Here is a 14,311-nt window from a genome sequence, read left to right as displayed (position 1 = left end):
TGAGTGGCGGAGGGGCAGAGAGAAAGGGAGACACAGGATTGGGAGAAAGCTCCAGGCTCTGAGCTGTCAGCACAGAGCCGGATGCGGGGCTCAAACACACAGACCGTGAGATCATGACCTGAGTTGAAGTCGGATGCTCAACCGACTGAGCCACCTGGCGCCCCTCTGTGAAGGTTTTTGTAAACGATAGTAGCTTCATGGGTTTCCTTGCTGATGTCGTATTTTTGTGGAGTACACACTTTAAGACATCAGTATTTAAACCTTAGGGAATGAATCAGAAATGTTGGAGTTTCAGGAAGGACTTTCTAATTGCCCTTCCAAAAATTTTTTTAATGTTTACTTATTTGAGAGAGACAGAGAGAGACACACAGAGAGAGAACATGAGCAGGGGAGGGGCAGAGAGAGGGAGGGAGACAGAGAATCCAAGCAGTCTCTGGGCTGTCAGTGCAAAGCCTGATGTGGGTCTTGAACCCACGAACCATGAGATCATGACCTGAGCCGGAGTCAGACGCTCAACCGACTGAGCCACCCAGGCGTCCCTCCTTTCAAATGTAACAAGAAAAACAAACCTGTCCATTTCTACAGTCTTAAGACACTCCTGTTAACCAGTATCAACCAGTTCCTAGAAAAAGAGACCGGAGAACATCCAGAGAGCAAGTCTGTGAATTCCACCCCCTCGTTTCAGGGATAATTACGACATTGTTTACCATCGGGACTCCATAAGCTACACTTGGTAGAATATCTCATTCTGTTTTGTTTCAGGCTATGTGTAAATGTGGGGATGACAGATGACTTTTCCCCATCCTTCCTGTCTTTGTGGTTTCCCGGTCATAGAATTTGAATGAAAAGCTTTTGATCGTTGTATTTTTTATTTGTAACTGAAATCCTCTTTTGCTTACATTTAGGCAGCTCTGGGAATGGCCATTGGAAGAGCACACTTTAAATACTTCGGCTGGCACCACCATACTTCGGCCATCTGTCTAGGTTTCAAAGTACATGGCCTTCCTCGGGACCTCACTGGGGTGATACCTGGGGGGTGAGTGTGGAGCGTCTGTGAGCATCTAGGTCTTGACATGACCCCATTAAGATGCTCTGGCCTCTGTTCTCACAATCTTAGCTGTTCACTTTAAACTGGGTGTCTAGGTGCCCTTTTCTTTATAAATGCTGTCAGCCCAGGTTGGCTTTGCCACAGCCTGACATGACTTTCTTTGGGTCTGATGATCTACTGGAGACGAAGGCAATTCTTCCTTTTAAAGCGGGCGGATTTTCAAACTGGGGTGTGCTTTGCAGAACTGCCATGAATCTGCCTATGGCTGTGACTTTGAAAAAAAAAAAAGCTACTTTAACCTTGAAAGTCATTGAGGACAGGAAGTGCGTGCTGGGGACGTCACCAGATGTGCCACTTTCCTGGCCCTGGATGGCCACTCTCTCCACTCATCCCCCTTGCTTCTGGACTGTGGAAATCGGGGTCAAGGGGTAAAGGTATAGGATTGGAGGCAAGTGAGTTAAAGTCACGTGGTCAGAGAAAGGTGACTCCTTCCAAAGTGATAACCAGACTATTTACTCAAATGGGCAGCAGAAGCAGTATTTGTATCTCCTTTTGAAAGACGGCTTACTGCTGAATTAAAATGATCTCAAACTTTGGGAATGGGGCCGTTGTGCACGTGGAAGAGGCCCAGGAAACGCTGTCCCCTCCCCTAAAGATACTGTATTTATTATTTTCTAATGTGCTGTCTCTTCCCAGTGTGGCTAGGGTTGAATTTTAAACTTGTCATCGTGTGCAGTTAAATGTGAAGGGGTGAAGTGTCAGAAGCATTCACCTGCCTTCCTCCTCCCCCTGCTCTCTGCTCTCCAGCTTACCTTTTGGAAAGCGGATCATCAATGGCTTATTTATTTAAAGAAGTGTTAGGGCTATTAATAAATATTTTGGTAGCACCGTATACTTTAATAGGGCCGAACAGTAAACAAATCTGTGCCAAAAGAAAAAAAGAACAAAATCTCCTTCGCCCCAGGAGTAGAAAACTTCCTTTTATTGGCCGTTGCCACCTGTTCTGATAGATGCATTTTGACTGCGGCTCATCTCGTCTCTGTTACTTAGACAACGGACACACCTGTCGTCTGTCTCTGGGGACGTGACGAGATGCTTCATACCCAGTCTTTGCTAGGACCGAGAGGGAAGGAGAACTTTGAGTGTGGGTCAGAGTTCCTGTCTTAGGAATTTCAATTCCTTCTGATTCAAACACTGAGTAAATGAAGTCGATAGGAGTTTCCCACCTATTGAATCTTAGCTCCGGCGAGGTGTTTCAAATAAATGACTTTTCTATCGTTATTATCAAAATCTTTCTAAAGGTATACACATTTACTTGCCTTTCATCATAAGGGATAAGGAACGGATCTTAACCTTGTTAAAAATAGTTTATTGTAATCACTGTGGCTGTCACCCAGCCTAGTGGCTGTATTTCAGGGTGACAATTCCAGGGACTCTTGTTTGCCATACTCTTTTACCCTGTCTGCTTTCCATAGGCAATTCCTTCTTTCATTGAGCAAATATTTATTGAGCGCTCACTATATTTGAGGGAGCACAGGTATGAAGCTATGCTCAAGGGCGTCTCTGCCATTAGGAGCTGCGGAGTGTGGCTGGAGAGGTAGACGCATCAAGATCTACGTTCAATTCACTGGTACAAGTGTGCAGATGTGTAATGGAAGGTTTCACACAGAAGGGGCCATCTGGGTTGGGTGTTGAAAGATAAGTAGGTGGTTGACGCCCAGAGACCCTACGAAGGAGCATCCCAGGTACTGAACCCAGCATGGGCAAAGGTAGGTGACTGTGAAAGTACATTGCATAGGACATCAGGGTGCCTGAAGGGGTGGGTGTGCAGGAGATTCCCGGAGACAAAAACTGTCCCCTGCCCCCAGGGCTCTAATTTGTTTGCTGTCACTTTGCCTGCCTTGATCCTCTTCTCCTTCCTGCCATGACAGACCTTCATCTTTCATTGGCTGTGAAACTCGATACCTAACCTGATTGGAAATCGTGTTTAAAATGAGAGTAATCAGCTTTCAGGGGAGGGCTTCCTCTATGAACAAAGGGTGAGGGTTCTGGTGCATCCATTTTGGCTATTCAGGGACTTCCTGGCTCTCATTTGCATATTGGATGATGAAGGAGGGTAGAGAGGTCACCTTCAGAAAAACAAGGCGTCTTGCTAACTGCTTTTCTAAAGGCCAGAGACATAAACAGTTAAAATGGAACTCACTTGTGATGGAGGATGAATGAATCAGTGTGTGCAAAGCATGTGGTTATCTTTCTATGAAGGGTGAGGTTGGATGCAGGAACACTGTTATTCCAAGAATGATGGATGGTGGCAAATCTCTTTGAGATAAATCGTGTCAGCTCCCACCAACATCCTTCCAACTGTATGAACTCTGCCCTTTGATTCTTGGATAACCCCCTGCTCACTGTAGATGTGAGACCTTGATAGGTATCAAAGCACCAGGGAAAAATAATATCATAAAAATAACCAACATCAATAGAGCAGGGAACAAGAATTACCTCCACTCCGTGGGCAGCAGCCAGCGAGGGACACAAAAAAGAAATGATTGACATCAGCATACAAACATACACCCTGATGAGACCTGGCTATGTAGTTCAACAAGAAAGCTATAGCCCATGACAACAGGAATGGACGTGGGCTTGAAAAGTGAAACACTTTGTGGATACATCCCCCCACCCCCCAGTGCATTGCAGCTGGCCTCTGAGGAGCCATATTGTCAGTTCACTGACCCCATCCCTGCCTGTCAACTCTACAGCTCTGGAGTCAGGTTCAAACAAGGTTGAACGTTGGGCTTCCTGGCGGGGACTATCCTTTCTGCAGGCCTTATAAATGGAGCCTAGGTGCAGGCATGCTTTGCAACATGCCCTCCTCCCTTGGCCCTAATCTTTCCTGGAGCTCTCCTGAAGATCTAAGGTTATATGACATCACTTGCTAAAGGAGTGGTGTTGCCACTTGAGTTGGACCCAAGCACAGGAACACTGTTGAGGGAGAGTGCAGCTCCCAGTTGTCCTGAAGTTTTGTTGAGAAAGCAATCATTTTATTAATACGTACTATCTACAAAGCATCATTAGGTACTATTTGAGGTAATAAAAAATAAAAAGACAGGGTTATTTTAGAAGATTTGATAGTCCTGTTGGGGGAGAAAATACATAAATACAAAGATTAACATATCATCTCATGTACTCTGGTTGAATGGAGAGTGGGTTTATCTGACAAAGCTTGCTAGACAGGCACGTTCTTATCTAATGCGGGAGGTAGCAGAACAGGCTTCATGGGCATGGGACCTATGGAGTCACACGTGGCCATACTTAGAAGGGCCCCCGTGCTTGGTTTACTGCTCTGCTGTTGCATGTTAAATTCTTAATCGTTTTTGAACAAGGGGATCCACATTTTAGTTTTGCCATGGGCCCCGCAAATTACGCAGTTGGTTGGGGGAAGGGGGATATTTGTGACATGGCTGCCTCAGTCACCAAAGTGATATCTTGTAGAGGAACAGCTAATAGATTGGCTTGGTTGAGCTGAAAAGCCCACGTGTAAGAAGCGTGGAAAGGGAAGGCTTAGATGGGGGAAGGGGAGATACTTGATGGTAGTATGGGATTTCAGGAAGGAGTTGCCAACCGGCCAACACTTTCTTTTTTATGCATTTGCACATAACTTGTATTAGCATATGCTGTCCTGAGGGGTGGAAAGGGTTAGAAAAGGCTTAGGTTTGCTGTTTCCCATCTGTCCCCATCAAGGATGTCGTGTGGACTGTTACATCCTTGCTTGTACCTCGGTGTTGGGAACCAGGCTCCATGGGGCTTTCCCCGAAGGAAATTCATGCCAAATATCTTGGAAACCCCTTTGCTTACCCTCACCACTCTTCTACCAGGAGGACTTAGGTAGATCAAAACTCATTCCATTTAATTTATGAGGTGTGAGGATCAAATAACCCATAAAAAATTTTAATTGTGTTTTAAGATGTCTAATTGAGATTGAAATTCATCTGGTTAAATTCCAAATAAACTGACTCCCTTAAAGTCTCCCCGGAGTCACTCTCAGGTTCACTTGTGATCATGGTTAATGTTCTGAGGCTGGGTCAGGAGAGGCAATGAAAGGGGCTTCCCTAAACCCCAAGCCCATGTGATGATTTGAAATGAAGTAAAGGGATGAACTAATTCATTTCTCCGAGCCACTTTTTTGGGGAGCTGTGTGCTTGGAGAACTGCACTTGGCATTGAAGATCACGCAATGTGAGCTGAAGACCAAATCTCTGATGATGCTGTGTGTCCTTGGGCAAGCTCCTTGGTTACCAACTCATTTCTACTTTCTTCCTCTAGCGTACTGAGACGTTATGAGGTTCAGCTGTGACTTGCATGGCATTCTTGGAAACCAATTCATTACATAAACATGAGGTATTTTCATTAGCTATGTCAGATCTTTGAGAGGATTTCATACAGCCATGCTAACTTCTCAAAACATGTAAATGTTAATGGAGTCAGATTCCCTAGCCAAAAAATAAAAATGAAAATAAATTCCATGACCTTCATTCTCTCTGTACATTTCCTTCTCTTCCTCTTGGTCACTTTTCTCATATCACCTCATGTGACATCTTGGGGATCTCAAAGTTAGTCCTATGTGGTGGTCGTTCATGGGTGTCATGCAGCATTTTATAAAGGGAGAGCAAGTCTTAGCAACAGGAAGAATTGAAACTGGACAGAATAGGTAGTTCCATGGTGTCAGGTCCACTCTGGTCACTATTAAATCTGTCCCCTGTCTGTGGGAAATTACCTGGTGGCATAAGAGGATTTTTGTAAGTAGCAAGAAAGTGTAAACGGGTAGAACTCTTAAATTAACCAGGTTGTTTTCTGATCACACTTTATAATCAGACATAATTAAACCCACAGCAAAGGCTAGAAGAGTTCGTAGAACTTCTTATGTCCTTAGGGGTTGGGTTCACGTCGTAGAAACTTCTCGTGTCCTTAGGGGTTGGGTTATAGAGGCTTCACCTTTTTTCTCAGGTGGGTCATCGACTCAGGAGGTATCCAAGTGGTGGAACTAATGATATTTTTGAGACCTACTTGGTGAAGTGGGCATCTCTAAAGAAAGTGTTATATGCTTGTTAGAAGCCTAATAAGAAACTTGTCTTTCCTTTAAGACCAATTACTGGCACCAAGAGAGATATTTGTTGAGGATTTAGGAGAAATGACCACAAATTACAAAAAATGTAGCATCGATTGTAATATGCATTATATCAGTAGAAAAAAGGTAATGGGCCTGAAGAAAAAGATGTAAATTGTGAGGAAATAGAAATAGTGACCTTGTGAAAGAGGGATTCACTGTGGTGCTTTGCTGGGCATCCCCTTCACCTTGTAGGAAGGCAGCAGTGGCCTGGAAATCTTGACTCCAGGTGGGTAGGGTTGTGGCCATCCTGCTGTACTTCATGGCAAAGTGGCCCTTGTAAGAATAACTCCCAAACCAAAATGTTTTCTCAACCGGGTTCACATTGTTGCTTCTCTGGGTAACGTTGTGGTTACCACTCCAATGGTGCAAGGATCTGTGGGCTTCTCTGCAAGACTGAGTAGAGACCACCTTTTCTTCTTTCTCCTCTTTTGGCAGCTTCCCATCTTCACCTGGACAATGGCAGTGTGGGGCTCATGATGGTTTGTGCCTCTGCTCATCTGTGTAGTATTAGTTTCCCTTATCTGACTGTAAGCTCTGTGACTGCAGGAACTATGTTTGTTGTGTTACCAGCTTAGTCACCCAGAAACGCAGGCTGGTTGTGGATGTTGTCATCTGTTACTCTCAGTGTTTCCATGTGGGAATTCTTTCTTGGCATTCCTTGGGAAATTTACATGTTTTTCTGAACGGTGAATCTTGAGAAAAATCAGTTACAAAATTGGGAAAATTGGGCAACAGACCTACTTTTGTAAGAACAAACACTTAACAGAGACTGTCACGGGTTCTAAGGCATGCCCTGAAGTCAAGTAGAAAGCAAGAGCCGAAAATATCGATACATGGATACAAATATAAAGGTCAACATTTGTAGGAATGAGGATGGGAACACATATGAGAATATTGGCCACAATCTAATCAATCATCCTTGGTTAGCTGCTGCCATGTTTTAAGTATGTTCTTGTGTCTCTGTCTGCTTCAAATGGTGAGTCTTTATTGAAAATAAAATAAATACGAATGTCTATATGGAGAGTATGTTTTCCACAAATCCTATGAGTGGTGCTCCAAGAATAACATGTTTTAGAAGCAAAATAAACCCTTCAATAGGCTATTCAGGCACATGATTCTTTTAGTACTTGCTACAAGATCTAAATGTTACATTTATTTGAACACTACCCAATAGTGTTTACTGACATTTTCCAGTGTTTGAATATCCTCTATAGGCTATAGCTCTTTGAAGATACTACTAAATGTGATATTTCTTACGTATTAAAACTTTGAAAGCTATCCATGATAATGAGTAAAAATTATGACGAATGTTGGCAGTATTAAAAATAACTTCTAATTCCCAGGAATTCAAAATTCCTATTCCCAAATCCTAAAGATTAATACCTGTCATGATTTTAGAAACACAAAGCTGCATAACCAACCACCCCACAAACCAGCCCCTTAAAACAACACCGATTAATTTATCATAGTTCTCTGGGCTGACTGAGCTCAGCCGGGTGGTACTTCTATATCTCATGTTGTTGGCGGGATCTGCAGTCATTTGGGGCTGTTTTGGCTGGGATGACTCATTTGCAAGGTTGGCAGTTGATGATGGCTGCCAGCTGGGGTCTTAGCTGTGCCTTTTGGTCCTATTCTCATGGTTCCCTTCTAGGTATCCTTTTCATGTGGCTTTAGCTTTCAATGTGGAGACTGGGTTCTGAGAGGGGGTGACCCAAGGGTAAGCTTTCTAAGAAGAGAAGAGAAGCTGCAAATTCCTTTAAAACCTGGGCTTGGTGGCCCCAGGGTGTCACTTATGCTGCTTTCTATTAGTTAAAGCAATCACAGAGCTATGCCACTGTTAAGGGAGTAAAATTAAGCTCTATTTGCTGGTATGAGGAATGGCGCATGTGCTCAAGGAGGAGAGGAATTCTGGGGCCATCTTTGGAGACTGCTAACCATAGTCTGTCCGCTGATTACAAACATTTGTGTCACTCTTACTTCCCAAGGTCTCCCAAAGACTTGTCTCTGCTCTCTTTATGTCCACAGAGACTGCATTATCCTGGATGTTTTCTTCACTCATATGCTGATATTGTAGCAAATGGGGCCCCAGGGTGGTCAGACTTCTGGGTCCTTGGTTCTTCCTCTCAGCTGGCCCCTCAGTTGTCTCCATTTCACCTCAGGGCCTCTCCTCTATGTGATTTCTCCACCACGTCATGGGATGTTTTACATGGCAACTCAGGACTCCCAAGAGAGAGCACTCTGAGATAAGCCTTTGGGGCATATGCGTATCATGATTGCCCCTGTCCTACTGGCCCCAGCCGGCCACAGCGCCGAGCCCAAAATCAATATGGGAGGGCCCCACTGAGCTGGGAGGAGTGGCTCATTTGGGACCACCAAATTCATAGGGTGCTGTGGATGCTCGGTAATGGTATGAATGAATGAATACATGAATGAATGCTCTAGTTCAGTCACTTCCAAATCCCATTTTGGAAAAGTCAGGATATTTCTCTGAAGGGGAACACACTTCGTGTTTAGTCCCCTCTGTACCACGCATCTCAGCTCCTGAGCCATCTGACTAGACTGATCATGAGACATGTTCGTGGAGACGGGGGCCCTCCCTTGATTCTAAGCCCTACAGATTTACTCGGGCTCTGCAGAAAATCACTTACCTCCTTCCTCTACTCCTGGTGTTTGCTTTCTAGTCTTTTTCCACTTTTTTTTTTTTTATTTAAAATTTTTTTTCAACGTTTATTTATTTTTGGGACAGAGAGAGACAGAGCATGAACAGGGGAGGGGCAGAGAGAGAGGGAGACACAGAATCGGAAACAGGCTCCAGGCTCTGAGCCATCAGCCCAGAGCCGGACGCGGGGCTCGAACTCACGGACTGCGAGATCGTGACCTGGCTGAAGTTGGACGCTTAACCGACTGCGCCACCCAGGCGCCCCTTTCCACTTTTTTTTTTAGTTTAATCACGATCTGCTTTGTCACTACCTACCTCACCCATGCCTCTCCAATTGTAGGTCATTTCTACCATGGGCATTAGCTTCGAAAATCTAACACGGGCATATCTCATTTTATTGTGCTTTGCTTTATTGCACTTCACAGATACTGCATTTTTTACAAATTGAAAGTTTGTGGTAACCTGTGTCAAATGGGTCTGTTGGTGTCATTTTTGCAACAGGATTTGTTCACTTCGTGCCTCCGTGTCGCGTTTTGGTAATTCTTGCAATATTTCAAACGTTTTCATGATTATATGTATTATGGTGATCTGTGATCAGTGATTTTTGGTGTTACTATTGCAACTGTTTGGGGGTGCCACGAACGGCACCCATATAAGACAGTGAACTTAATAAATATGTGTGTTTTGACTGCTCCATTGACTGGCCATGCCATCATCTCTCTCCCTCTCCTCAGGCTTCCCAATCCCAAGACACAATATTGAAATTAGGCCAATTTAATAACCCTGTAGTGGCCTCTGAGTGTTCAAGGAAGAGTTGCCTGGCTCTCACTTTAAGTCACAAACTAGAAATGATGAAGCATGAGGAAGGCATGTTGAAAGCCACCATAGGCCAAAAGCCAAGTGGTGAATAAAAATTCTTGAAGGTGTGAAAAGTGCTACTCTGGCGAACACATGAATGGTAAGAAAGTGAGCAGCCTATTGCTGATATGGAGAAAGGTTTAGTGGTCTAGAGAGGAGCCCAAACTAGCCACAATATTCCCTTAAGCCAAAGCCTGATCCAGAGCCAGGCCATAACTCTTCTTCAGTTCTCTGAAGGCTGAGACAGCGTCTAGAACTTCATAGCTAGAGAAGAGAAGTCAATGACTGCCTTCAAACTTCAATGAACAGGCTGACTCTTCTGTTAGGGGCTAATGCAGCTGGTAGCTTTAAGTTGAAGCCAGTGCTCATTTGCCATTCCAAAAATTCTAGGGCTCCTAAGAGTTATGCTAAATCTACTCTGCCTGTGCTCTATAAACGGAACAACAAAGCCGGGATGACAGCACATCTGCTCACAACATGGTTTACTGACTATTTTAAGCCCACTGTTGGGAACTGCTGCTCAGAAAAAAAGATTTCTTTTAAAATATTACTGCTCATTGACAATGCATCCAGTCATCCAGGAGCTCTGATGGAGATGTACAATGAGATTACTGTTGTTTGTATGCCTGCTAATACAACATCCATTCTGTGGCTCACGGATCAGGGAGTCGTTTTGAGTTTCAAGTCTTATTATTGAAAAAATACTTATCTTAAGGTTATAGCTGCCATAGATAATGATTCCTCAGATGGATCTGGGCAAAGTAAATTGAAAAGCTTCTGGAAAGGATCCACCGTTCTAGATGCCATTAAGAACATCTGTGATTCATGAAAGGAGGTAAAAATATCAACATGGGGTCCTTTAGGGAAGGGAAGAAGTTGATTCCAGCCTTCATGGATGACTTTGGGGGTTCAAGACTCCAGTGGAGAAAGTCACTGAAGATGCGGTGGAAATAGCAAGAGAACTAGAGTTGGAAGTGGAGCCTGAAGACGGAACTGAGTTGCTGCAATTTCGTTATCAAACCTGAATGGATGAGGAGTTGCTTCTTATGGGTGAGCAAAGAAAGTGGTTTCTCAAGATAAAATCTACTCCTGGTGGAGATGCTGTGACGATTGTTGAAAGATAACAAAGGATTTAGAATATCATATAAACTTAGTTGATAAGGGTGGCAGGATCTGAGAGGATTGACCTCAACTTTGAAAGAGGTTGATTAAATGTGGATTAAATGCTATCATATAGCATTGCAAGCTACAGACAAATCGTTCATGAAAGGAAGAGTCAAAGTATTTTTAAATTAAGGAATGTATATTTTTTAGACATAATGCCGTTACATACTTAAGAGTCTTATATAGACTATATTATAGGTTATAGTATGGTACGGTACAAATGTAACTTTTGTATGCACTGGGAAACCAAAAAATTCATTTGACTTGCTTTATTGAGGTATCTGCTTTCTTGTGGTGGCCTGGAACCAAATCCATAATAGCTCTGAAGTATGCTTACTTGTGTGCTTCTTAAATCACACAGACACAGACACACACACACACACACACACACACACACACACACACCCCTAAACCCATAATTCCTTCTCTCTTCTTCCCCCAAACTGCTTTCTCCAGAAGGACCGGGCAATATTTCATTTTTGTATTCGAGCTTGGGCTGTATTGAAACTTCCCTGCTGTATTTAAACTTTGGCTCATCTCTTATAGACTAGAGATCAAGAGCCAATTTGAGGTATGGATTTGCTCTTTCGGACATGTAATCCCAAGGGGGATGAATTATTATCACACCCATCATTTCAGATGTAATAAAAACCTTAATCATGCAGGGGGCTTGGTTTCTGAACTCCTCGACTTTTTAAAAATATTTTTTTTTGCAAGCTTAAATAATGTCAACAAATCCTGAATGGAAGTGGTTGTTCAAAGATTATAACCAAGCAGTAATGAGGACATTAGGCAGGGAAATGTGCGTGAGTATTATGCCTTCTTTTATCTCATCGAGTAGAATCTTTTTAAGAGAAATTTTGAGCTTTGTTACCCTGGAAAACATAACTGCTTATAGGGAGAGATGAGATCATGGTTTTTTATTGCACTGAGGAAACTTAATTATTAGAAATTCCAGACTTTCTAGGGGACTCTGACTCATGTTTTGAGACCACATTTTATCCAGCAAACCGTAACATTCACATGACCATTTCTCTCTCAGTTGAAGCATCCAGTGCAACATTATGCCTGAAAATGTTTACACATTTTTCGTAGGGTAGAATCCTGCATTTGTCCCTGCCTTATTTCTTTTACCTCCCACCCACATTGTCGGCCTCAGAGATGGAGGTACAAAGTGCATATTGATATTCTTCACTCCCTTCAACCGGTGGGCTGCAGAATAAACTCATGCTCTCTAGTCAAAGATGGGAAGATTTTATTATAACTTTGGTTCTACCTCATGGTCTTTGACCTAAGTCTCCTTCTCCCCAGTAAAAATTCAGATCTGACATGCTTTGGGTCAACCCTGGACACAAATTTATCTCTTAAATAAATGGTCACACTCACACATTTGCTTATCTGTTTAATAAGTATGTGTTGAGGATCTCCTGTGTGTCTGGTACTGTTCTATGCCCAGGAAGTAGAGCGGTGAGCAAAACAGACAAAATCCCTGTCCTCATTGCCGTTTACTTGGAGGGTGGGAATACGGGCTGTAAACATGATAAATAAGTATCATGTAATATGTTACCTACATGTAATTAGAATGTTAGCATTAATAATTAGTCGGTGATAAGGACTCTGAGGCAAGTGCATCAGGGAAGGGGATAAGAGGTGGCTGGAGCAAAGGTTGCAATTTTATTTTATTTTTTCAAATTTAATGAGGAGTAATTGACAAAGTAATTGTATACATTTAAAGTGTCCAATGCAGTGGTTTGAGATACATATACCCTGTGGAATGATTACCAAGACCAAGATAATTAAGGCGTCTACCACCTGTGTGTGTGTGTGTGTGGGGGGGGGGTGAATGCTTAAGATCTATACTCAGTGGCTCTCAAGCATACAATGTTGTGTTATTAACTATAGTTGCCATGCTGCACATTAGAAACTCAGAACTTCTTTTTCTCAAATGTTTATTTTGTGAGAGAGAGAGAGAGAGCAAGAGCACAAGGGGCAAGGGAGAGACAGAGAGAGAGAGAGGAAGCAAGTTCAGCACTGACAGCAGAGAGCCCAGTGCGAGGCTTGAACTCACAAACCACAAGACATGACCTGAGCTGAAGTTGAAGACTTAACCAACTGAGCCACCCAGGCGCCCCTTCTTAAATGTTTGTGTACTTTGGCCAACAGCTCCCCATTTCCTCCTCCTTGCAGTGTGTATTTTTTTTGACTCACATATAAGTGATATCGTATAGTATTTGTCTTTCCCTGACTTATTTCATTTAGCATCACACACTCCAGGTCCATCCATATTGGTGCACAGGGCAGGATTTCCTTCTTTTTTATGGCTGAATAATATTCCATTTCACACACACATATACACACCACATAGATAAACACATATATGTCTATGCACTGACACACACACACACACACACACAAATATATATATACACATCACGCCTTTTTTTTTTTTTTACCCATTCATCCATTAAAGGATTAAAAGACATTCAGGTTGTTTCTGTATCTTACTATTGTGAATAATGCTGCACTGAACATGGGAGTGCAGATGTCTCTTTGAGATATTAATTTAATTTCCTTTGGATATATACCCAGATATATACTATTACTGGATCATGTGGTATTTCTATTTTTAATTTTTGAGGAATTGCTAAACTGTTTCCCATAGTAACTGTACCAATTTACATTCCTTTTCTGGATATCCTCACCCCCATTTGTTACCTCTTGTCTTCTTGACATTAGCCATCTTAACAGGTGTGAGGTGATGTGAGCTATTTCCCTGATAATTAGTGATGTCAAGCACCTTTTTGTTTATCTATTGGCCATTTGTATGTCTTCTTTAGAAAAATAGCTATTTAAATCCATTGCCCATTTTTAAATTGGATTGTTTGCTTTTTTTTTGCTATGGAGTTATAGGAGTTCTTTATATATTCTGTATATTAACTCTTTAAGAGATATGGCTTGCAAATATTTTTGTCCCATTCTATAGGTTGCCTTTTTAATTTATCTTCTCCCATTCAGTAGGTTGTCTTTTAGTTTATTGATTATTTCCTTTGCTGTGCAGGGTTTCTACTGATGGTTTTATTGGGGTTCCTTTGTATTTGATGAGTCTCTTTTTCTCTTGCTGCTTTAAAAATTCTGTCTTTGATTTTAGAGAATTTGATTATAATGTGTCTTGGTGAAGATCTCTTTGGGTTGAAAATGTTGGGGGAGCTTTAAGCTTCATGTATTTTGGTGGCTGTATTTCTCCCCAGACTTGGGTAGTTTGTTTGTTTGTTTGTTTGTTTGTTTGTTTGTTTCTTTCTTTCTTTCTTTCTTTCAAAATTTTTAATGTTTATTTTTGAGAGGGAGAGAGACAGAGCTTGAGTGTGGGAGGAATGGAGAGAGACACACAGAATCCAAAGCAGGCTCCAGGCTTCGAGCTG

The 14,311-nt window shown here is 42.5% G+C and overlaps 1 non-coding gene across 1 annotated transcript; it reads right to left on the bottom strand.

Moving 5' to 3' along the window:
• Nucleotides 1-450: 450 nt before the first annotated feature.
• TRNAR-CCG lies at nucleotides 451-535 on the bottom strand. Its single transcript has one exon. It is a non-coding gene; the product is annotated as a tRNA-Arg (tRNA).
• Nucleotides 536-14,311: the final 13,776 nt, after the last annotated feature.

This window comes from Leopardus geoffroyi, chromosome B2, assembly GCF_018350155.1.
Source record: "Leopardus geoffroyi isolate Oge1 chromosome B2, O.geoffroyi_Oge1_pat1.0, whole genome shotgun sequence".
Lineage (NCBI taxonomy): Eukaryota > Metazoa > Chordata > Mammalia > Carnivora > Felidae > Leopardus > Leopardus geoffroyi.
The sequence above is the reverse complement of the archived record's forward strand: the minus strand, read 5'-3'. Positions and strand labels throughout refer to the sequence as shown.